Below are 22931 nucleotides of genomic sequence, written 5' to 3'. Positions count from 1 at the left end.
AAGCTGCCATTGATGAGCGGACACATGGAATGTTTTCTCGTAAGCTTCTATGAGGGATAAATAATTCTTACTCGTTTCAGCCTAACAAGACAGGGTCACTTTTTCTGGAACTGTTAACATTTCTTTGAGCTCAAACAAGCATTGGAGGGAAAATACTTCAGAGCTGGGCTTTTTATCCAGTTTGAAAACGTGTATGTGCATGTCCAAAATTAATTAAAGATCCTGCCTGGGTATACACTGAGAACCTTGCCGGGCAGCACACCGACGACGTCTCATGAAAATCCCATACATGTTTTTCAATTTGTGTGTGTTTTCACATCAGAAACTCGAATTTTTCACACCATAGCCTTGTCTACCCTAGAGATCGTTGGTGTTGTAAATTGCCTGGCTATATAGTCCAAAAAACTTGTGTCCACAGCCCAAACTACTCGTAATGGCACAAAAGCTTTGGCAGTACTTTTGCATGAGACACAGCACCATACTGCACTGGGCCATTTTACACCATTGCTAGTTCAGACCAAAGGCTGGTGATCTGGCAGCCTGGGTTGCAACTAGATCTCTCAGCAAAAAGGTCCCCTGCAGCTTGTTTTAACAAAAGTGTAATCATTTCTCTCCAGTTCATCAATTCAAGGGAATTGTGCAATTGTTTCCTCCACAAATGTTGTGCTCTTTCATTTCTCATGTTGAAAAATATTAACAGAATTATGAAAGTGAAGTGACACTTATCTGCATTAACGGACTTAATCCCACAGAACTTCAAGGGTCTGGCACTAAGGATTAGTCCCCCATCATGTTGCATCTCTGCCATGTGCTCTGTTCCACATTAGTGAACCAAGAATTATGGTTGCAGGGCAGGCGCTTAAGACTCTACTTGCTTAATTAAAAAACAGACAAATGAAACAAACACATACTGCTAAATCTTTACAAAATTTGGCACAGAATTTCTCAAACATCAGATTGTTCCTTTAACAGACTTTTGGCTTCTGGATGTTTACTGGGAATGCTGGGATTGGTATTCATAACATACCAGTACAGGGAAGGGAGACACGCTGAGTAGGTTTCTATTAACCACGATGGGAAGCATGAACAGCCTACTGTTACTTATTACAATGGCCCAGTTGAATTAGTATGATAGTGATGTGTTAGTCCAGTTATAAAGCTGGGTTAGATATTGCTGTCATGAACTCTCCACCCCCTGCGTTTAACAAAATCCCAGAGAGTCGTGGATTGGAATTTTCTGAAAGGGTTTCTCCAGAAGTTTGTGACATCCAAGGAGGACAGTCAATAGGAAACGTATATGAAATTAAAGATTTCCATTTTATAGTGGTATATTAAGCCTCCGAGCATTTCAAGTCTGGTATTTTAACCAGATCACACTATAAGCAGATCAAAAAAAATCATCAGCAGTTTTGCTAACTCTAATGACTTCTGGTTAGGAGTTTCACAACAGCTGGAGTATGTGGGGGCTTTTTTAAACCTCCAGATAAAGACTAAGTCAAGTGAATTCAAGAGAAATTGAATTTTCATGAGAAAAAAGGCTTCAGGAAAAAGCCTGAAAATATGAACCTATAATGCACCAAAACCAGAAGACAAAAAGACCTCCAAAAAGTGTCTCTTTTTCCAGGCATAATTTAGGGGGCTAATTGTATCAGCCTAGTTACAAGAGCTAGCTCCAGCTAAGCTAAATATTTAACTGGCTCATGTGACAAACATTGTAAAGGAGTCTCTTGACATGCTACTATTTACAGCTGGGGACTAGCTTGAATATAATTTCGATTCAACAATCAGTGGCTACCAATCTGTGCTGTGGTACTGGTAATCCTGAAGAGTAACAAGAGAGTGTTTTGCCCCATATACAAGCAGGCATAAACAGCAATTAACTGACAGGCAGAGATCACTGAACACTTTTCTCGTTTTAGGACCCAGCACAGGTGCACTAACACATGCCGATCACTGCAGCCATGCCAGAATATACATTTAGCTTAAGCATACTCACGCTTAACACCATATGAGACAAGAAATATCACCGTTTTTAGAAAAGGTTGGGTTTTTCCCCTTTAAAAAGGAAAAGACAGACAGACACTCAGCCTAAACTGCTTAGGTTGCAACATCACCAGATCCATCCTGTTATCTCCAGCATGATTTGTATTCCTGTACTTCAAAAGAAAAGAAAAAGACTATAACTGATCAAGGCTAGAGAGAGTTTGCAGATTTGTGCTTGAAAAAAAAAAAAAAACTAAAGAAAGGAGAAACATCCAGCTGTATGTGACTTAATCTACCCAACAATGCTTACAAAAATTACTTCATTTGAGGCTGACATGCCAAGACATTTAATTAAAACTAGTATTAAAGCTACACATACTTTTAACAAAGTAAAATGCAAACCAATTCCTAGGCACAGCAATAGGTCAATAATAAACAAACGAATGCTCCTTTTATTAACATGGAACAATTGTTAGTGATGAACCCTGTTTTGACAGAAGAAAACCCAGAAACCTGGGTGTTTACTGAGCTGTTTTTCTAAATATCAACATTTCCAAAGGAGGTCACCACAGTTGTACAACAGTCCAATGGGTGTGGGGAGACAAAGCCTAGGAACACAGGCAGTTGTTGAAATGATTAACTGCTTGCTTAGAAAAAAAAAAGTTTTAAAGGATTATGACTACCTTGGAAATAATTCAATTTTTAAACAATTGTTTTTCATTGACTGCATTCTGCCTGTTACATGATGGAATAAGCCGAACTGTAGTAGGTTGAGAAAACAATCCCCACCCAACGCCATGGCACTAGTGTTGCATGTTAAGCTCTGGTTTCTTTCTGCTGATACAGATTTGCTGGTTTGTAAGCAACTATAACTAAGAATGGCTCCTCAAGCAGTAAAACCAACTAAGCAGTTTTTAAATCAAGATAATACAGTAAAGACCATATGGTTCAAACCACTTTTAAGTCAATTTAGATAATGATAATGTTAGCAGAATGCAATACACAGTTCAAGTTTTACATTTTTCTCCCTAAAGGGCAGCATTGAGTTATTTACCTTGATTTGAAGCTAATCAGCAATACTGGCAAATATGCGCTGCTGACTACAGCAATCAATTGGTATGTTTTTATACACAATCCACTATCATTTAGAAATGGTTGGAAATTTCATGTTCACATAAGCAAGCAACTGATGAAACAATATTATCCTTTATGTCTGCATATCTAGCTTTTCTGTTCGTTATTTTACCATTAAGTTAATGCAATGACAAAATGTGCTGCTAACCTTGCAAGGACCATGAGGACCCAACTGAAAAAAGCATCAGCTCTTTTCTGTCTGGTGAAAAACCAGAATTTTTTCCCACTACATCCAAGCACAGTTCACTCCTGCATAAATGCTTGAGATAACAGCCAAGTTTTTCTGACCCTCAAGTGCAAATCAGACACTTTACATTAATGCTATCCTCCTCTTTTTGCTTAGCATGAAACTGCTTTATCTCATAGCCCAGGAATTTGACAGGGAATATGATATAGAAATGTATCTGCTGCCAGAAAACTGCTTCCATGATAAGGTATTGGAAAGAGGAGGGGGAAAACAAGAAAGAGCAATCTACACCGCTCAACACTCCCCAGACACAAGAAGAAACTGTAACTTCAATGCTCAATGAATTTAAAGCCACAGGAAGTGCCTTCAAAAGACATGGGAAAGGAAGGAGTAAAACAAATGCATTTTATAGCCAATACATTAATTTAGTAATCAGCTAGGGACCACGCACTGGAGAGGCACACATATTCGTTAGAGCCCAAATACCCTGCCATTTTACTTCCAGGATCCCAAGGAAGACTGTTGATCCTGTTGCCACTCCGCCTCAATGAGCAGCAGCTCTGAGAGAATCTCCCAGACTAGGGACAGAAATTACACACAAACCGGTATAAGCGATTGGAAAGTAGTTCAAATCTGTAACACAGCAGAAGTTCAGGGCAGATAAACCACTTTCAAAATGGCAAAAACCAGTTGAAGATAAACCTGGATGGATGTCATATCAGACTTCACTGATTTAGATTAAATTGGTTTACTGAACTTCTGTCCCAGATCCCCTCTAGATTCACAGATTTCATAGACTTTAGGGCTGGAAGGGACCTCACGAGATCATCAGGTCCAGCCCCCTGCCCAAGGGGCAGGAAGTCAGCTGGGGTCAGATCACCCCTGCAAGATAAGCATCTGAGTGTTTCTTAAAGATACCCAGAGTAGGTGCTTGCACCACCCTGGGGGGAGTCTATTCCAGACCCTGGGGACTCGGAGAGTAAAGAAGTTTCTCCTTACGTCCAGTCTAAAACAGTCTTCCAGCAGTTTGTGACTGTTGGATCTAGTCTTCCCTTGCGGTGCACTGGTGAATAGACGTTCTCCCAGTTCCTGATGCACACGCCTTAAATACCTCTAGGCTGCTGCCAAGTCACCCTTGAGCCTTTGCTTCTCCAGGCTGAAGAGTCCCATGGCTCAAGTTAACTCACAGTCCCCAACATCCCAGGATCTTTGTACCTCCCCTGAACCCCTACTTCACAGCGTGAGCTGGCTAGCCTTGGCTCAAGGTGTCTGCTCCAGCTGAGCAGAGATATGCCCCCTAGCACCACCCCACTCCCCCCGGCTTCTGTCCAGAGCCACTGCAGGCATGTGGCTGCATTTCCAGAATCAAAAGTGCATGTCTGTTCGGTTGCTTATTGGTTCCAGCTCTGCAGCTCAGACTAACCTGCAAAGATTGAAACAAGTCAGTATCAGGCTTTTTTACTGTCTGTATTTAACCAGGATGACATATTTTGGCCATTTTGTTGCAGCAGCCCCTACCTCTTCTCCCACTCTTGCCTTCTTATGGAGGATACATATACATCACCTCATAATCAAGGGCTCTGTTAAGTAAATGTATTTTTTAAACTTAACTACAATTTGTCAAACCTGGTCCTAATTTGTCAAACCTGGTCCTAATATATCATTAGCCTGCCTGTCTGCTGCTCCCTTAAGGCAAGTCAATTGTTATCAGTCTTTGAGCTACAGGAGCTGCAAATGGTCCTGGACTGGGAGTTTAGGTAAAGGGGGGGAAAACCCCCCATAATTTCTAACTGTCCGTATTTATAAAAATTAAAAGAAACAAAGAAAAAGAGGAAACTTTTTACTTTAGCAGAGAAAGCCAAGAATAACTGAGATGCATTTTAACATGTTAAATGGACCCAATGTTCTGCTTAAGTCTTTGTTTCTACATTGTATGCAATTCTTATTCTGGCAAGATAAATACCCCACATGATATTTCAGTTGAGTCTGTCATGCACTATTTAACTACTTTGCGCAGTTCAATCTGGGAAGAGCATCAATCCTTTGACATAAATTATCATAGCAAATAGAACAGCTTGATACTTTAGCACAACCACTACAGAAAACTGGGTGGGTAGAGATGAGATAGAAAATAATTCCCACGCACACCCAGGAAATGACCGTGATCATTCAAGGAAATAGGATCTAAATGACAGAATAGTTTCTTTAGCTGAACAGGAAACTAACCTAATAAATGAACACATTGATTTTCCAGGAGACAACCTCACCACAAATATACTTTTCCTTTACAACACTATAAACAATCTATCTTTCAAACTTCAATGAAGAAACAGTGGAACCCAGAGGGCAGATATGCTGATAAAGGAATTACCATCTACAACCGCATTTCTGAAATAATAATCCAGAATAATCTATCCTCTTGACCAAAGTGGTCGTCCTGCTCCCCACGTGTTTCAAGCATCAAAATATTACAAGAGGAGAGGACATATTTTTAAAAGGTCCTATTTGTTCATAATTAGGCTAACCAGAGAGAGTCCCCCAAGTTGCCACTGCTCAAGAGAGTGATGAGGAAACTGAGGCAGGCAATGGGATATAGATATTATGAAAATCTCTCTCACTAGGAAGGTAGCAAAGCATGGAACAGGTTACCCAGAGAGGCTGTGAAATCTCCATCCTTGGAGGTTTTTAAGAACCCGGTGGAAAAAGAGTTGGCTGGGATGATCTAGTTGGGACTGGTCCTGCTTTGAGCTGGGATTTGGACTAGCTGACTTCCTGAGGTCCCTTCCAACCTTGATTTTCTATTATTCTATTTTATTCCAGTCTCCCTCCTCCCCATGACCAAGCCTGCTTCCCTCAGTGCTATTTAAAGTAACAAATAATTGGGCTATACACCTCTACGAAGCCTGTGCTTTGTTTGCTTTGACTGTCATGTGTCACTGGATAAGTAAATTGAAAGCAAGACGACCCACAAAGTTGGCACTCTAGAAAGTGGTAACAAGAGGAGAGACAGCACTAGCCATAGGGCCTACACAGTTGGATCAGACTCAGCTCTCAGGAGTTGCTGGAAAGAAAACTGGTACCCAATAACATACCAGCACCTCTGTATCTCACCATTTCAAGATGCTTAAAACACAGGATCCAATGTTACTCAAAGACTGCCTGGTGATTGTTTAAAAAGGAGTCGATCACAACTGGTGCTCAAGATGGTGATCTTTTCAAGTAGGGCATGTCACTTGTTTCAGTGACGATGCCATCACAGAGGAAAGGATATTGTTTGGTGATATCATTTATTGGACAAACTGTATAGTTGAGAGAGATGCTAGATGAGGTTTTGGGCACAAGGTACCCCTTCCTTAAGAGCTGGTAAGAGAGGCTAAACAACTATACAATTGGTCCAACCAAAGATATTACCAAGAAATTTTCACCTCCGTGATATTACAAACATTTTTTGTGAAGATCTTCAGAGTGATAGAAAATCTTAAGACCAGGGCACAAAAACAATATCCATCACCTCAGAAAACTTAAGATGAAATCAATCCATTGGCATTTTGGAAGCAGCGGGCAGCTTAGAGGAATTCTCTTATTTTTATCAGTCTGTAGGATACTTCAGAACTGGTCACAAAGCTCACCTTAATCTTTTTCTTGGTAACTGCTTCTTACAGTGATTTTAAGTGTATAATTGGTGGTATAATTGGTGGAGCTTGATGAATCCTAGGTGGTATTCTCATTGGAACAACTGTTTGCCTCTCTCTTCTACTTTGGAAAGTGGATTAAGTTCTATGACAGTATGTAGAGAATGTTTCTAATGTCATTCAACAGTGTATATAACATTGTTTTTTCTCATTAATAAATTGGTAAATTTATCTGTGCTTATATAGCAATTGCTACCTCTCTTCCTAGATGGTTCTTGTGGTGTACTGTTGCAACTGTGATGATACAGGGGAAAAGCACGAAGCAAGAATTGTTTGGTAATATCTTTTAAGAGTCACCCGAGGAAGGGCACTATGTGCCCAAAAGTTTACCATCTCGCCCAACTGTAACGGTTCAAAAACAAAAGATATGACCAAACAAATGCTGTTTCCTAGAAGCTTATCAGTCTGTCTTTCTGCTTGCGTCATTGGACTACAGTGTATCCTTCTTTTCACTGACAACCTCAAAGACACAGAAAGTACATTCTTTATGGTGTATTTTCTCATATATCACATTACCCCAAATGAGATGCACGCTTTGTTTCAGAAAGGCAGAATAAAAAAATTTTTTTTTTTTCCCCAGAGTCATGGCTGAGTTCTGATTGCCTGGAGCAGTAGCAGGGTCTACTTGTCACTGCCACCCCGCCCCCTCCCTTTCCTGCACAGCCAAAAGCTTAAGGTTTAACCGTTATAGCCATTGCTGAATTAGCAGCAGCTTTTGGCTGTTCAACTAAAAGCTGCTGCCAATTCAGCAGTGCCTGTGATGGGATTAAACCTTGAGTTTTTGGTTAAAAAAAAAAAAACAGACTCTACCTCATCTCCATGTCTCTGGGTGGGACAGGTGGAGAGCCAGCCCCTAACAGCCACCCAGTGTCCCTATGTCTTCATTCTAGCAGGGAAATCAGCTTCATTGCTTAAAACATGCACCCCAATTTTGGATGGCTAACAGATGGGTTGGCAGGGAGTTGCATGTAGCATGCAAGTAAATACGTTATTTACACTAAGTCCAATATGATTTTTTTGAATTTATGATAGCCTCTTTTTCACAGTCAAGAAGGAGAGGAGGAGCCATTCCTCAACATAGCTTTATGGAATATCCCAGAAGCAGCAACCTGCCCAAACAGAAAAAGAGGAAATTACTTTTAAATTGTCTGACCATATGCTTACACTAGAATGAGAGCCACAGCAAACTCTTCTTCAGACAGAAGAGAATAACAAATCTTGGGTTACATTATGAAAAATTCAAACTGATCAATCATAAAGGGAAGAGAATAACCCCTACATTCTTTCCTCCTCAAGGCTTTTCAGCTGGACAATGTTTTCTTAAGTGGCTAGAAAAGGGAAGAGCTCTCAGCTTGGAGCCAGTCATATATTACTTATCAGTGCTTCATTTTCAGAGTGACTAGGAAAAGCTATGTCTGGTCTTCTTTTTACAATGCTGGAAATCTCTTCTGAAGTCTTTTTAAAGAGCGGCAGGGAAGAAGTGTCAGGAAAAGAGTTTGACGGGTTCTTGCATGGTTAGGGAAACTCTTCTGGGAAAAATGTGCAACAGCCATTGTTCAATTTAAGCAAAGAGAGAGAAACTCCTTTAGCAATAGAAGATTCAGTGGAAGGACTTGGCACTCATTTGCATCTCTCTTTGCAGTTATATATTAATTCCTTTGTATGATCTCCTGCCAGCATCTTATCTTCCAGTCTGCGGAAAAGGTGAGTCTCACACTGAGAATACTAAAGTTCACATATAAACAGGCCCTCATGTACTAAGGAAAACTGAACAACCCCAGACTCCTAAGGATGCCAGCCTTCATCAAATAAAATGGAAGAGACAGCAGGAACAACTTCAAAATAGAGCCACGGATACAGATTCACTGAGTCCAAATATGGGAAAGTGCATTACTGATGGAAAGGCTGATTTCCCACCACATTTGGGAAAGAATTTCCCCTTTCTTTCCTCATTTTTCTATGAGGGGCTTGCAAAAGAGCTTTTGCATCATCTCAAGTCTTAGTACAAACGTCCATGAGAAGATCAGAAGTCTGGCCATGCTCCATAATCCTCAGTGCCATAAAATACTGTGCCTTCGCTGCCTGATATTCTCTATATTAAAAACACTGTTTTAAATGCTAGGCTGATAGGAAAGGGAAAGAAAAAAGGATCAAAGGAGCAATATTGTTACTCTCCAAGCCTAGTAAGAATGAGATCTAAGGGTGCATCCAGATGAGCACAGACATGCAGTGTGTGGCACTGAAGACCCATCTGCAATGTCACACACCGCACATGCAGGCATACCCTGCACTGCTAATTAGCATGGTCTCCCCTGGCTGCCAAGCTGTGGCCCCTGCACCAGCCAAGCTCTGGGAGGTCTGCATGGGCCAAATTTGGGGGTGAGGGGCAGCAGCAGGGATGTGGGGACTGCGGGTTGCAACTGAAGAGCACTAGCATAGCCTGGGGGGTTGAGGGACTGTAGGTCAGGAGTGCAGGGCACTGCCAGAGCATGGGGGGGTAAGGGACTGAGGGTCGGAAGTGAGGGGCACCAGCAGGACCAGGGGTCTGTGGGTACTGTACAGTTTGTACTCCGCGTTGTAACTGACAGCAATTTATTTGAAAATATGGAAAACAAATCCAAAAATATTTATTAAAAAATGGGATTCTATTACTGTTTAACTGTGTGATTAACTGCAACTACTTTTTTTAAAATCTCATGATTAATTGCAATTTAAAAAAAAATCATTTGACAGCCATAATCAAAATACTAACCTAGTATGTGAAGCGCCAATTAGTCTTAAATTTGAAGTCATTTTGGATTTGGGTAAATACAGTAAATCAGATGGTTTTGAAATAACTATAAAAGATCAAGTCTTGAACTAAGGGTACCTGAAGTGGTGATTTATAAATAACAAGTAGTCTCTCCCCCAACAGCTAGATTCTAGACATGCAAAATTATAATACATTTAAAATTTTCCACGTCTATAGTCTACTTAGTGAAATATCGCCCCCTCACTGCTATGGTTCTGACAGCAGCTGCAGGGAGCAAAGGGCCAGACCTCCACCCCTTGCCTCCCCTGTGACTGTTCCCCCTGCCACATACCCCTCGACAGGTTGCCTCCCTACTGCCTGTCTCCTGCACAGCCCCTCCAACAGGCAGAAGCAGCAGCTGCAGGTCTGGGCCCAGCTGGGTCGTGGGGATGGAGGCAGGCAGTGCCATATTCCCCATGCTTCCCTAAAGCCACAGAGGCAGGTCTCTCCTGTGGACCTCCCAACCACCATACAGTCTCCCCTACACTTTTCTAGCCATGTGCCCTCTCCCTTGCCACATGTTACCTAGCCCAAGGCAAATGGCAGTGCAGCTCTGGCTTTGGTTCTGAGCCTAGGGCCAAATCCAGAGCTGAGCTGCTGCCTGACCTGGGCCAGTACTCAATCCATGTTGCTGGTGGGGAGGCGGAAGAGGGACACAAGTAAAAGCAAAAGAAGCAGACCAAGAATAGGGCCATCGCTAGGCCTTACGTTAAGGTGTACACCTCAGTACTTAGCTTAGGAATACATCAGGCATCTGAACAACCATTTTTATTTATTTCATCAAGGGCCTCTACAATTAGAAGGAATTTCAGTGAAAGTAAAGTTTTAAATAATGGAAAAGTCACTATCCACTATACATCTATAGTATTTTCTGCTTATAAGACTGTGAATGAAGGCCTACAACAGAACATCTTGGTAGATGCACTACCAGGGCAACTTGTCCAGGAAGTAGGAAATGGTCAGGTGTCAGGGGGAAAAAGTATGAAACACAGCATTGCAACCAAATTGCATCTACAACCCAGGTAACCACTCAGGTTTTGCTGCTATAATACAGTTGCAACATGAGAAAACTTAAACACAGTGAACAGCAAAATTCATAACTTCAACGCTGACTTTATTTCACTTAAGCCAAATTATACACCACAGTCAATATACCTGTTAAATGCCTGGTCTTTAAACTGGGTTACTCAATTAACCTGTCCACAAATAACTGATAATGCTCACCTACTCTGAAGCCACAGGAAGCAGCCTGTTTATGAAGCCCTTTGTGATCCCCAAATATAAGGACACCAAAGATGATTAAAATTATTTTGTGTCAAGTGTTAGACACTTTTTAGGTCATCTAGTTGTTCCTAAAGTGAATGCAAGATTGCTAACAATAGTATTTCATTAGATAACATGAAAGAGATTGAGAAGCAGGGTTACAGCATAACACATCAATATTTTGAAGCAGTTTTAGTCATTTTCCAAGGGTTTAAAATACACCTTCAGAAGTATCTAGTCAATTCTGTTATTTTCTTCAGTGAGTGCACAAATATATTAAACTGACTCTGAGGACACACTGTTATACAATGTAGAACATTTAGTTACCTGGATGTTTTTCACAGCTCTCCTTGCTCTATTAACAGAATGGACCTGTAAAACAAAACAGAGAGACCATTGTTTCCTGGAAAGGTTTCTATATTGCTGGAATAGCATCATGTTACCATTTCAATATTCTCTTGAATTAATCCTAATCCCTTTATTTAAAAAGCAGTTAGTTAAGCTATCAACAAATTGTTTATTCAACTCTCCATTAAAATACTTACATAAATAACTCTCTCACTGTAAAATTTAACGAGATGCAGGTAGGTTACTTATAGGAAGAATGCAGAATGCCTTATATAGTGCCAGTCATTGGAAGGGAGAACTCTTAAAACTGGAGAAAGTTAAAAAACTCCTGATCAGGAAGTTGTTAATGCATTCATTCAGCCAGGTTGCCAAATTCAACCTGCACAGTTCAGAATCTAAAACCCAGTCCAATTACTGGAAATGTAAAATAATTAAGTACAATTGACATTCATCTTCCAGCCCACGCAGAGTTAAACTTCTGAAGCACTGAGGCTGCTCCTGAGATACTACTGAGTAAGCAGACCAGGGCTTGGTTTGAAAGCAAAAAGGAAGGCAATGTTTCTTTCCAGTTTGGAGGCTACGAGTACTGTTTTTAAAAGCTCACAGAAAACTATCCCCTTTCTTTGCCAAGCCAGATCTAGGCGTAGCTATACCTATGCTTTACTGTGGGTATTTCCCCTGCTTCTTGGCTTTGCTGACTGCTGCAAGGGGCAGGGAGGGATTTTTTTTCCCTTCTGCTAATACTTGTCGAGGGCAGAGGAAGAGTGGTTTATAAGCCTTCTTCAGAGGCCTTCAATGCTGGCTGCAGCCAAGACTGGAAATTGTGACTGAGGCGTGCCAATGCTCTTGCTGGGACTTCAGGTTGAAAAGTTCCTGGCTAGAGGGTCTTCCACCTATGCTCACGGTCAGACTGATCGCCATATTTGGGATAAGGAAGGAATTGTGTGTCATGACCAGACTGGTATGAATTGTAGGCACTTTGCCTTCCTCTGTAGCCGAGGTCATGGTCTTCTTCCTGGGATTTCTCGAGTGTCTATTAAGAGCTTTTGCAGAATATCAACCACATGCTTTATATGCACCAGGTCTGGGTGCGAAGTCTTGTGTTGCACCACATTTGACTAAGAGTTTAGGACAATGGGGGCACACCTACACGTGCGCAATAATGCACATGAGCCTATTTTAATGTGCATTAAAGCATCACAAAACCATGCTTTTTAACTAACGTACATTAAAATAAGCTAATGCGCACTTTTCTACTACTTCATAATGGAGGTACTAGATTTAATGTGCATTAACTTAGGTTCATTAAAGAACATGTAGACACTCCCTGGATTTCTACAGGCTAGTCTGGACAGGGGGCTGGACTACATGACCTCTTGAGGTCCCTTCCAGTCCTACTTCTCCATGATTCTACCATTCTGTGATTCTATAAATGTTTCCTTTGCCTCCAATTCACTTTTTCATGTACAACTGAAATGACTAGTATAAAAAACTATGTTTATTGATCTTTCCTTTCCTGGTTTCTCTTATTCTTCTAGCATGAACTATTTTATCTAAGAAAGGTTCTTCTTTCCCTTTATGCAACATATGGGGGTAAACTTCCAAATGTATTTTATTTGCACATGTCCCCCAACAAATTAAAACAAATCTTCAAATTCTGAAAAAACAGAATCATATCATACCCTCCTTTTTGTCAGTCTTGAGACCAGAACTAAGACAGACACAGCTTCTTGCGTTTTAAAGTTCGACTCAAAATTAGCAACAACCACAAGTTCAAAACCTTGCAAAAGTTTGCCCATTATGAAGACAGTAAGCTCAGTTTGTATAAAACCATTCAGGCATTTACATTTCTCATTAACCCCAACACTGTTATGCATAAGTTGCGATTGCCAGTTCCAACTGTTAGAAGCCTGTCTCTGTACCACACCTCACAAATTATGAAAGTATCCCCATGCTACTATTTTTTAAGCTCTCCAGAACATGGAAGGCTACACTAATTTATAACAGCACCATTTTTTCAGCTGTACCATACATCATTTCCCCACCAATTACTATATCTTACTTAAACCAATGTTCTCCAATTAGTTTAGATGCATTAAAAGTTGTGCTTCTAGGAAAATGAAGTTATTAAATAACGCAAGTAAACAAAACATTGACACAAAATTGTACAGGGTTCACTCTGCCACACAGTATTCCCAACAGCAAAACAAAACAGGAGACTTGTAATTAAATAACCATGAAATGCAATTCTTTCACATGTGAGCAAGCAGCGTTATTTTTCCTCAATTACTCTGCTAGATAAAGTTAATTTTTCTCTCCCCCAGTGCCCTACAAAAAAATCTAGCAATACCACTGTTAATAAATAAGTTTTTCTCTATTTTTATCTTGGACCAGCCAGCATACATGGTAAAAGTGCCAATAACTGTCATTTAAGTACGTCATTTTGGGTTTACTTGTAAGAGAAGAGAGGCAGTTAGCTGTGTTAATAGGAAGTCAGGCAGAAGGCAGAGCAGTGTGGCACCTTAGAGACTAACTCATTAAATATGCATAAGCTTAGGCAGGCAACTGAGGTGGCAGGCTGTTGCCTTTCCTTCTACTTGTAAGTGTGATAAGGATAGAGAATTAGTATTAAGAACAGTCCATTGCCGGGGAACATTACAGAGTCTGTGAAGGGCCTGCCTATTCCAGGGATCTGCCGACTTTGAATCGCTGGAGATATAACCGAGTGCAATTTCAATGAGGGCCTATGGACATGCTACTAAATTCAGGACTAAGCTCCAGTCATTTCCAACTGTTCTCAGCCAGGCACTGGGGCGGCTGCACTTGGGCAAACCTCTCATTTAGAACAGGCAAAAAAACTATACGCTGCAGTTTCCACTGACAGTTTATCATGGTTACAGTATTTCTTCAACTATTTCTGTTCTATATTTAGAAAGAAGCAGGATGACAGACTCATCACACAAGGAGGGAAGTACTTTCCAGTCAGTTTGTTAATGGTGATGTTAAACATTACTGACAAAGGATAAACATTTTAAAAAATAAATAAATAAATAAATCACCAAGCCCAGATAACGTGCTCCTGTGATTCCTAAAAGAGTCGGTGAAGGAACCGTCTGTTTACTAAAGTCAGTTTAAGAAAGTCGGAATCCCAGGGAAATTCCAATATACCAAAAGAATAAATGTTGTACTAACAGCAAAACGAAGTGAATGGATGCTCTTGGAAACGACAAGCCAGCTGCCTCAACACCAATCCCAGGCAAAATAATAAGAGACATAAATGTTACAGAATTAAAGAATGAGAATAACTCATACAAGCCAATACCATCTGAAGATGGTGGTCTCATCAAACACATCTCTTTCACTCTTTGATAAGTTTGTTAGATAAAGGCAACTGCACAGATGTAGCAGACTTGCATGAGCTTTCTGACTTAACACTGCATAACATTCTAACTTAAAAAATTAATGCTAATGCAGTATCAATGAAGCACACGTTACACTGATTATGAACTAGCTGGCTGACAGACTGCAAAAGCAACAGTTAGTCAGCATCAAATGGAAGTACTTTAGAGGGGTCCTACAGGGACTGCTCCTAGGCCTGACATTGTTCAACATCCCTGTCACTGATGTGGAAGTAAATATAAAAATCACAGCTGAAAAAATCTGTAAATGAAACAAAGATTGGCAGTGCATAAACAACAGATGAGGACAGGGCAATTGTACAGAATGATCCGGATGGCCAGCACAAAGCTAGGAACAAAGAATGCAGGTCATTCCTATGGAGAGAGAGTGAGTGTGAGTGAAAGTGTGTGGGGTGGGGGGCAAACACGGGATCATGTCCTGGAAAGATGTTAAAAAAACGATTTGCAAAGTCATTGAGTGTCTAGCAAACAGGACATTTACCAGGATGGCCCAATGCAATTCTGCAGCAAAAAAAGGCTAGCACAATCTTTAATTGTTGAAGAACAAGGGAGTAGGGAATCAGCAAGTGATTTTTGCTCACTATATGACATTGATCAGACAGATACCAGCATGATAAAACCAGTTATGGTGTTCATAGTTCAAAAGGGTATTAACAAAAACTGGAGTGAGTAAAGAAAAGAACCACAGATATAATACAAGGACTAGAGAAAGTGCCAGATAAGGTATTTTCTAAGTTTAAATCAGTACCTCCATATATTGTCCTTTTCCTTTAAGAAAGGCTTTGACTTTTGACAGAATGGTGATATTTTCTCTGAATGTACTCAATTGCCAGCTGACTTAAAATTACAAAACACATGATGCCCCTCTAAAAGAGAGATAATTATGAAGTACATCATCTATTCCAACAGTGGCAAAGAACAGCTAGAGCCCTTCCACCCCCCCACTCGACCCTCTCCCCAGCCAAAATGCATACATACATCATTTTGCAATAATGCAAATAAGCCTACAACTGAAATAGTTGGTGAAGAGCTCCATCCAAGTAGGAAGAAAATTTTGTCTCAAACAGTCTGTTCCTCCTGTTGAGTAAGAAGCACAGAAGTGCTCCAGCTATTCAAATGATCTTTCCCACCCATTCTGAACTAAGCAACGCTGGGTTGCATCCAGCAGTTATGAGTCACTGTAATGTTAGGTACTGAGGAGGCACAGGGAATTTAGGGGCTATCCCAGAGCAATGACCTCTAGGGTAAAAATATAATCTCTTGAAATCACTCATATTTAATGGCTGATCCATCTAATGAAGGAAAGCACTTCTGGTTTGAATCCTGCCCCTAGGTTATAAAAATAAAGAGAAAAACAGCAGGTATTACAGAACTCCGAGCTCCAAACTAATGAGCTAGAAACTAATTTCTTTCTTTTTACAAACAAAAACATCAAAGGATTGTGCAACTGAAGAGAGCCCTTGAGGAAACAATTGGAAATTTTTCATAACATGGTATTTCCTTATACCACTGACCACAGGAATGCAAACAGTTCTACCAAGTACGCATTTTCTTCACTGGAAACAACTGAAAATAATTCAGCAATGGTTCCATCCTCTTCCATCCTCAAGCCTGCAACATACAGTGGCAAGACAGTGAGATGCTGTATAGCAACTACCATGGCCCTAACATTTTATTAAGAAACTCAGTAGCTGATAGGCTTATAAAATACAAACACCTTAGGGGTTTTAAGAAAGAGGACTACAAAAGATGTTTTTCTAACTATTTTTTAATTATTTTTTTATTACAATGTCTCCTTTGGCTGGAATTTCCACACGTCTTCAACATTTATACACAAAAATATAAAATATCTGATGCCAAGCCCTGTATGACATCTGCAGATTTTACTGAAATGGGTGTAAACACAAAATGGCACCCCGGTACAGTTTCCCTTGCATAATCTCTTTCAGGCTCCTTTGAATTTTGTTAATTTGCAGCAATGAGATGAATACACAACAAAACTATAAAGTCTCCTTGGAGGAAGCTGAAGATTTTGGCTGCTTATTAGAAAGCAGATGGGATATTTAGCATAAAAGAAACACGAGACATGATACAGGTGAGAACATTAATTTCTTTTTCTCCCCCTGTAGGGTTGGTTTGGTGTGGGGGGGGCTGTTTTGGGGTTTTTGGGGAAGAGGGAGGGGACAGAAGGGCCACAAATTACTTGATTTCCATACCAACCACCCTGACAGCAGGCAGTAGTCCCACTATTCCACCCTTTTTCAAAACACACGGCATCTGACAGCAGACTGAAAAGTATCTTGATGGTTCTGCTAAAGCAAAGGACAGTGGAGGTGTTATCTGGGGACAATTTCAGTTGTCACAATAACTTCAGAGCTCTAAAAGCTATGGTCTCCAGATACCGGTGAATTTATGAACAGATCCCTGCTCTCGTTATTACTTCCCGGACCCAAAGAACATCACATAAAGACATCATTTCAGAATTGGCTCAAAGGCTGGCTACTGGCTCTTCTTGGAGTCTTCTGATCTCTGGTATCCTTTGCTAGGAAAGCGAATGATAGAAATGCTGCAGATGGCAGGCCAGTCAGCCCTCATACTGCTTAACTGCAGCCTCTTGGGCAGCTAACAGACAACACTGACACATGCAACTTTAACCAGACAAAGCACTGGGTCTGATATGGAAAAAAACAAAGGGTAAAGGTAAAATGGGAGGGTTGTCAAGATTCAGACAGGGGTCAGCTGGGGTGTGGGGAGAGATCTATAACTGGTTCTCTAATATACAAATTTCATATTTGCAATGCATCTTTGCACCAAAGCTACCAAGGATGCAAAGGTACACTATTCCCTTCATCACACCTGCAGGGCAAGAGGACAGGTAACCAAAAGGGGAAGAGAAATATGCTAGGAAGACTCAAAAGATTTTCAGGGCTGGGGGGAAGACTGAGTGGAAGGCAAAAATATATGTGGTTTGCCAGGAGAGGAAAACCCAACGTTTTGGAAAGAAGGGAAGGAGGACAAGAAAGTAACTGTTCAATTTTAGGTGGAGATCTCTCAAGAGGTTCTTTGGTCTTCCAAACTACTATACTAAAAAGCAACAACTGGACTGATGACCCAATGCAAGTCTTAAAAGTAAGGTTCTACTATGACATTATGAATTTCTCATCTGGAACTACATAGTGAGGTAGAAGTAGTATCTGCCTACTTTCCCCAAAAGGGAAAACGAAACTACAGCTCTAATGTTTTATATAAGGACAAACTTTCACACGGAGCTGAAATGTGACAGTGGAGGAACCGCTCTCTCCCTCTCATGGATGGCCAAAATTACCATGATAAAAAACACACTGCATACTACACTGCCATAATTTACTGGACAACAGGTTAAACACGCAGCCCAAATCTCCACTATCCGCATACAGGATACAATTTGCCAGAGAATATCAGAAGAACTGAAAACTGACAAGTTTATTGTTTCTTGCTTTGCCTTTTAAAAGGCCTGTGTATTGTACCCAGGCAGCACTGCTTTCCCTGCCCCCCACTTAACGAGTATATATGCAGTCAACTTACAATTGACTCGTTTTAATTAGCACTACTTAATTCTGGTTACAATTAGTGTAACTCAGACTTCAATGGCTCTCTAAGGCATGCTTCCTCCAAGATCTTTTGGAATTAGAATATTCCGAGCTGTTTCGCACCAGAAGGTTGGGTCCACCCAGGATCAGCTGCTAAGATGTCTTTTCAGAGACAGGAACACATTCTGTTCACTATCTCTTTATGTAACGTGGCGCTGGGGGCACTACGAGAACAATTCTGTTAAGCAGAATGTTTGTGGGGACTGCGGTGGGGGGAAATAACAGGCAGAAATGGCAACTGTTGTATCCTGTACAAGGGTAGAATAACAGGCCTGGCCCAACCCAGCAGCTGGTTAAGGGGAACATTTTCTTCCCAATCCATTTCATTCAGATGATCAGATATGCTTTTAAAAAGAACTGCCACCAAAACCTGAATGTCCAGAATAACAGGGAAAGTACGTATCCACATTACAGATGCCCTGAAGTTGTACTACTGCTAACAGGAAGGCACTTCCACATTTTTCCCCTTTGTCTTCACCTGACATTTTCATTGTACTGTTCCTTGATAGCTTTCTATTTTTCCAGGTACTTGACAGCTGTGCATAGCCACAGAAAGAGAGAGCCTTTTACAGGATGCACTGTTAAAGACAGGAACCCAAATCTGCAACCCTTAAAATGAAGTGGCAGTATGATAAAACTGAGCAGTACATCATTACTGCAGTTTGAGTGTTGTTCTAAGTCACTGCTCTTGGAGGATATTCTGTGTGAAAAATAAACATTCATAAATATCTAAAAAAGAAAACTAACATAATGCTTTAGCGCAGCAGTTCTGAACCTTTTTCAGTCGATGAGAGTGAGACTTCACATTCCCACTGAAAGGGGGTAATTAATTTTTTTTTAGGCCCTTTGACCTGTGTTAGGCAATGTATGAAATATCTCTCACATACCCCCTGATGAGGCTTCACATACCTCCTGGGGGTGCATGTATGTACCCCCAGTTCAGAACCACTGATTTAGAGGTAAACCTATAGAGGCTGCCAGGTAATGTACTTAATGGCAAATCAACAATGTATCTGAACTTTTCTATTTATTTCACTTCCTAGGTGAGATCAGGGAGTGGCACCCAATTGACAGAAGAAAAAGCCAGTACAAAGATACTGAGAACCAACCGTCAGAGCACAACCTTGTCAGACTCAGGGCACTCTTTGAAAAATATCAGCTCTTACCTTTCAGCTAGGTTTTTTTTTTTTTGAACTACAGAAATATAATAGAGCAGAATAACTGTTCTGTTGCAAAGAACTCAGAAAGATCACAACAGGTCAGGATGTTTCTGACAGCACAGATTCCTATTCAAGATCTCCGTTCTATCTTGTTAGGTGTGCAAACACCTACATTCACAAGTGTTAATATCATATCCTGCGGCTCCCTTAAGGGGATCCCATGGTATCTCTGTAGAGCGACTCCATGGCACCCTGGTTGAGAATGACTGCATCAGAACCTCTCCTCTTTTCAGTCTTACAATCATTTAAGAAGCTTTGTACAAGACATAAAAATCTTTCCAACCTCATTTTGTTGATGATGCCACATACACAACTACTCTGCACTTAGGATACCCAAACTATGCTGGTTTTGAAGCAAGGCAGTGTTTAAAATCCATCACATATTTCCATAATAACAGCTGGATAATGTCAAACTATGCAAAAATGACTCACTGGTTTCTGTTGAAGCATATGATTCATGGTTCATCCCCACTATTTTCTCTACGGAGACTCCACAACAGGTTACATTTTCTTGCCATCTGAATATATACTTAAACAACATCTTGTAGTTTAAATCAAACCAAGCCTCCATTAGAAACTTTGTATAAGAAAGGACACATAATTTGGTCTTTGACAAATGCTGAGATTACCAAAGATATTTAAACCAACTTTGAAGATTAGCAAAACCGTAAGATTTAGCTATCTTGGTTTACCTGGTCTCCATGTTCTAATACATGCTTAATTCAGACTTATTTTACAACACTGGATTATTTATCATTCCATTTTAAGAAAATATGTATTTATGAAGAAAGTATTCCAATAAAATATTGTGTTAATAATGTACAGAAATAAATGACTTAACATGTTTCTGTAATATAAAAGAAAACCACTAGGGGTTCTTGCAATTAATCACTTAATACTGTGGGAGCAGTTCCTGCATCAGCGGGAAATTTTAACTGTATTATGCCACTGATAATGTTACCTTACAAATGATCAAGTTTGTAACAGAACTTTAAATATTTAATAAGTTTCAGTTAGCCAGATGTACTAATTAACAACATTTGTATCTCAGTGTCACATGATATAAAACTCAAACCCAAGGTCTAACATGACAGTAAATGGACATTAGGAATTTTTTTAAAATATTTTGAAATATAGTTTCTGTAACAATGCATTATTACACTGTAATCAATGTTACTTTCATTAGACAGGGACCCAGAGTCAGATCCACAAAAATATTTAAGCTGGGACAAGATGGTAGAATGGTTCAAACCCAGTTCAGAATTATGACAAAGGCTGGGTGGGCCCCCACCAGGCCCAGGTGTAAATGGGTACTTGGGCTGCTAGGCTCGGAACAACTTTCATTTTGATACTACAACTGAAAATTTTGAAAGCAAATGGGAGTTTAGGTGCCCAACTAGGAATTCGGCACTTAAATACCTTGGTGAAAAAGTGTCTGTACAGGGCAGGGGGAACAGGCTGAGCTGGGATTTTAGAGACCGGAACACACTTGCAGCTCTATAACCAGGACTTCCTATGTGACCTTGGGCAAATCATTTAAAACGTTATATGTTTCAGTTTCCCCATCTATAAAATTACATTAACACCCATTTCAAAGGGGCTTTGTCAGGCTTAACTTATTAATATTTGCACACCACTGACATATTTCAGTAGACGTACGTCACAGATGTGTAACATACAGAACACTATGATTGGGTTGGGTTTTTTTAATTAGAGCTCCTAAAGTATTTGTCTTCTCTCCTTTTATTATGTTTTATGAAACACATTCATTTATATTATAGTTATTAATATTAATTTTAAACAAACATCTTTCAGATTGATCCTGTTTAAAATCAGGAGCACAGAGACCTCAGCATTTATATCCTCCAAGTGCTTTTCATGCTCTAAATAATCCCTTTTTCTTCTAAGTTTTACTTTACATTCAGGAACAAAATTTGGAAGCATCCCAGAAGAAAGCTTCCCTCACTCCTTTCTTTTTTACACTACCCCCTAATGGATTTTCAAGTACTGACCCTTTTTAGATGTTAATTTTTTGCTGAAGAGAGATATCCAAGATATTAAAAAAGAAGAAATTTAAGAGCCCTGCAGGAGTGCCTCTCACCTGTCACTGACCCCCTTGTTGCCATCTCTCCTCTTCCTGTCCCAGTGATGCTATATATTATCACTGCTATGCTACCAACAGCATTTTCTCCAGCCTGCACTGGAAGAGGTAGCCCAATATGTTTTTTATTTACAGTAAATGCTTTTCTGACTGCCTCTAACTGACTGCTAATGAAGAATCTGAGGTTGTCATGACCAACCTTTTGATTTACAATTTCAGAGAGACAGAATCACAAAACTAGTGATTTTCTCTGGGACTACAGGAAAGAATTAAGAACCATCAAGCTCGCTATGAAGTACAAAAACCTGAAATTTGAGGTTCAAATAGCTTGACAGCTTTTCTCCATGTTCCATATAAGTGACCAGCCCAGACATACCAGTTTATGTTTTAGTTTTCCATGCTCATGTCTGTACTCAGTTGCTTCAATATGCCTAGAAAACATTTTACATGGAAATACGGTCTTCAAGCAATTATTTTCATGCGAGTGACTTGGATGGAGCTCTTCTAGTTCACATAATCTCATATGTAATGCCATTCCTACTACTTTGCACTTTCTTGAAAACCCTTGATCATTGCAAATATAATTTTTAAAATTCTTCTCTCAATAGTAAATTTTCCAAGAAATAAGAGTTTCAACAGGTTATGTCCAGACAAACTTACAATGATTTGTTTAGCATTCACCAAGTACATGATTAAATTAAAATCAGATTGCATCACTTTTTCTGACTAATCTGAATACAGAGACAGAAGTCTTGTGTAATCCAAAATTATTGCCTTGTTTACTCTAGTTTACTTTTAACCTGATCGTTAAAGGCTCAAACCTGCTCTTGAATGGAGAAGGGAGAGGGAAGGATATACACAGTACTTTTCACATCCCAAACTGCAATATGCATTTTCATCTTTCAGCAGTTCACTGCTCTCTCTTGTGAAGTTTAGGTCCTTCGTGCCCCCTCCCCTCCATTTCACCTCCCTGGGAGGATCTTGTGCTCTCCCACCATCTGGATTGTATTTACTATGAAGGAAGCTAAATTTGCTCATGAACAAAGAAAAAAAAACCTAGAGTCTTCCTGTCCAGTTTGCACAACTACTTCTGTAAATGCTCTTATTTCCACCCCCCGCCACCTCTCCAAGTAGAATTATTATGCCCTACAGGCCACCCTCTTA

General features: G+C 40.2%; 1 protein-coding gene across 7 annotated transcripts in view; it reads right to left on the bottom strand.

Annotated features, from left to right (window-relative positions):
- The window catches only part of ADD3 (adducin 3), a 184050-nt gene that overhangs the window by 87242 nt on the left and 73877 nt on the right, over window positions 1–22931 (bottom strand). For all 7 annotated transcript variants that reach the window (XM_019502784.1, XM_019502781.1, XM_019502785.1 and 4 more), the window contains exon 2: window positions 11378–11422. The gene's annotated coding sequence lies outside the window, so the exon portion shown is untranslated. The remainder of the gene's footprint in view (window positions 1–11377; window positions 11423–22931) is intronic.

Source organism: Gavialis gangeticus, unplaced genomic scaffold (assembly GCF_001723915.1).
Source record: "Gavialis gangeticus isolate Ggan-Ray unplaced genomic scaffold, GavGan_comp1, whole genome shotgun sequence".
NCBI classification, from domain to species: domain Eukaryota; kingdom Metazoa; phylum Chordata; order Crocodylia; family Gavialidae; genus Gavialis; species Gavialis gangeticus.
Note: the sequence above shows the minus strand (reverse complement) of the source record. Positions and strands in the feature narration are given on the sequence as shown.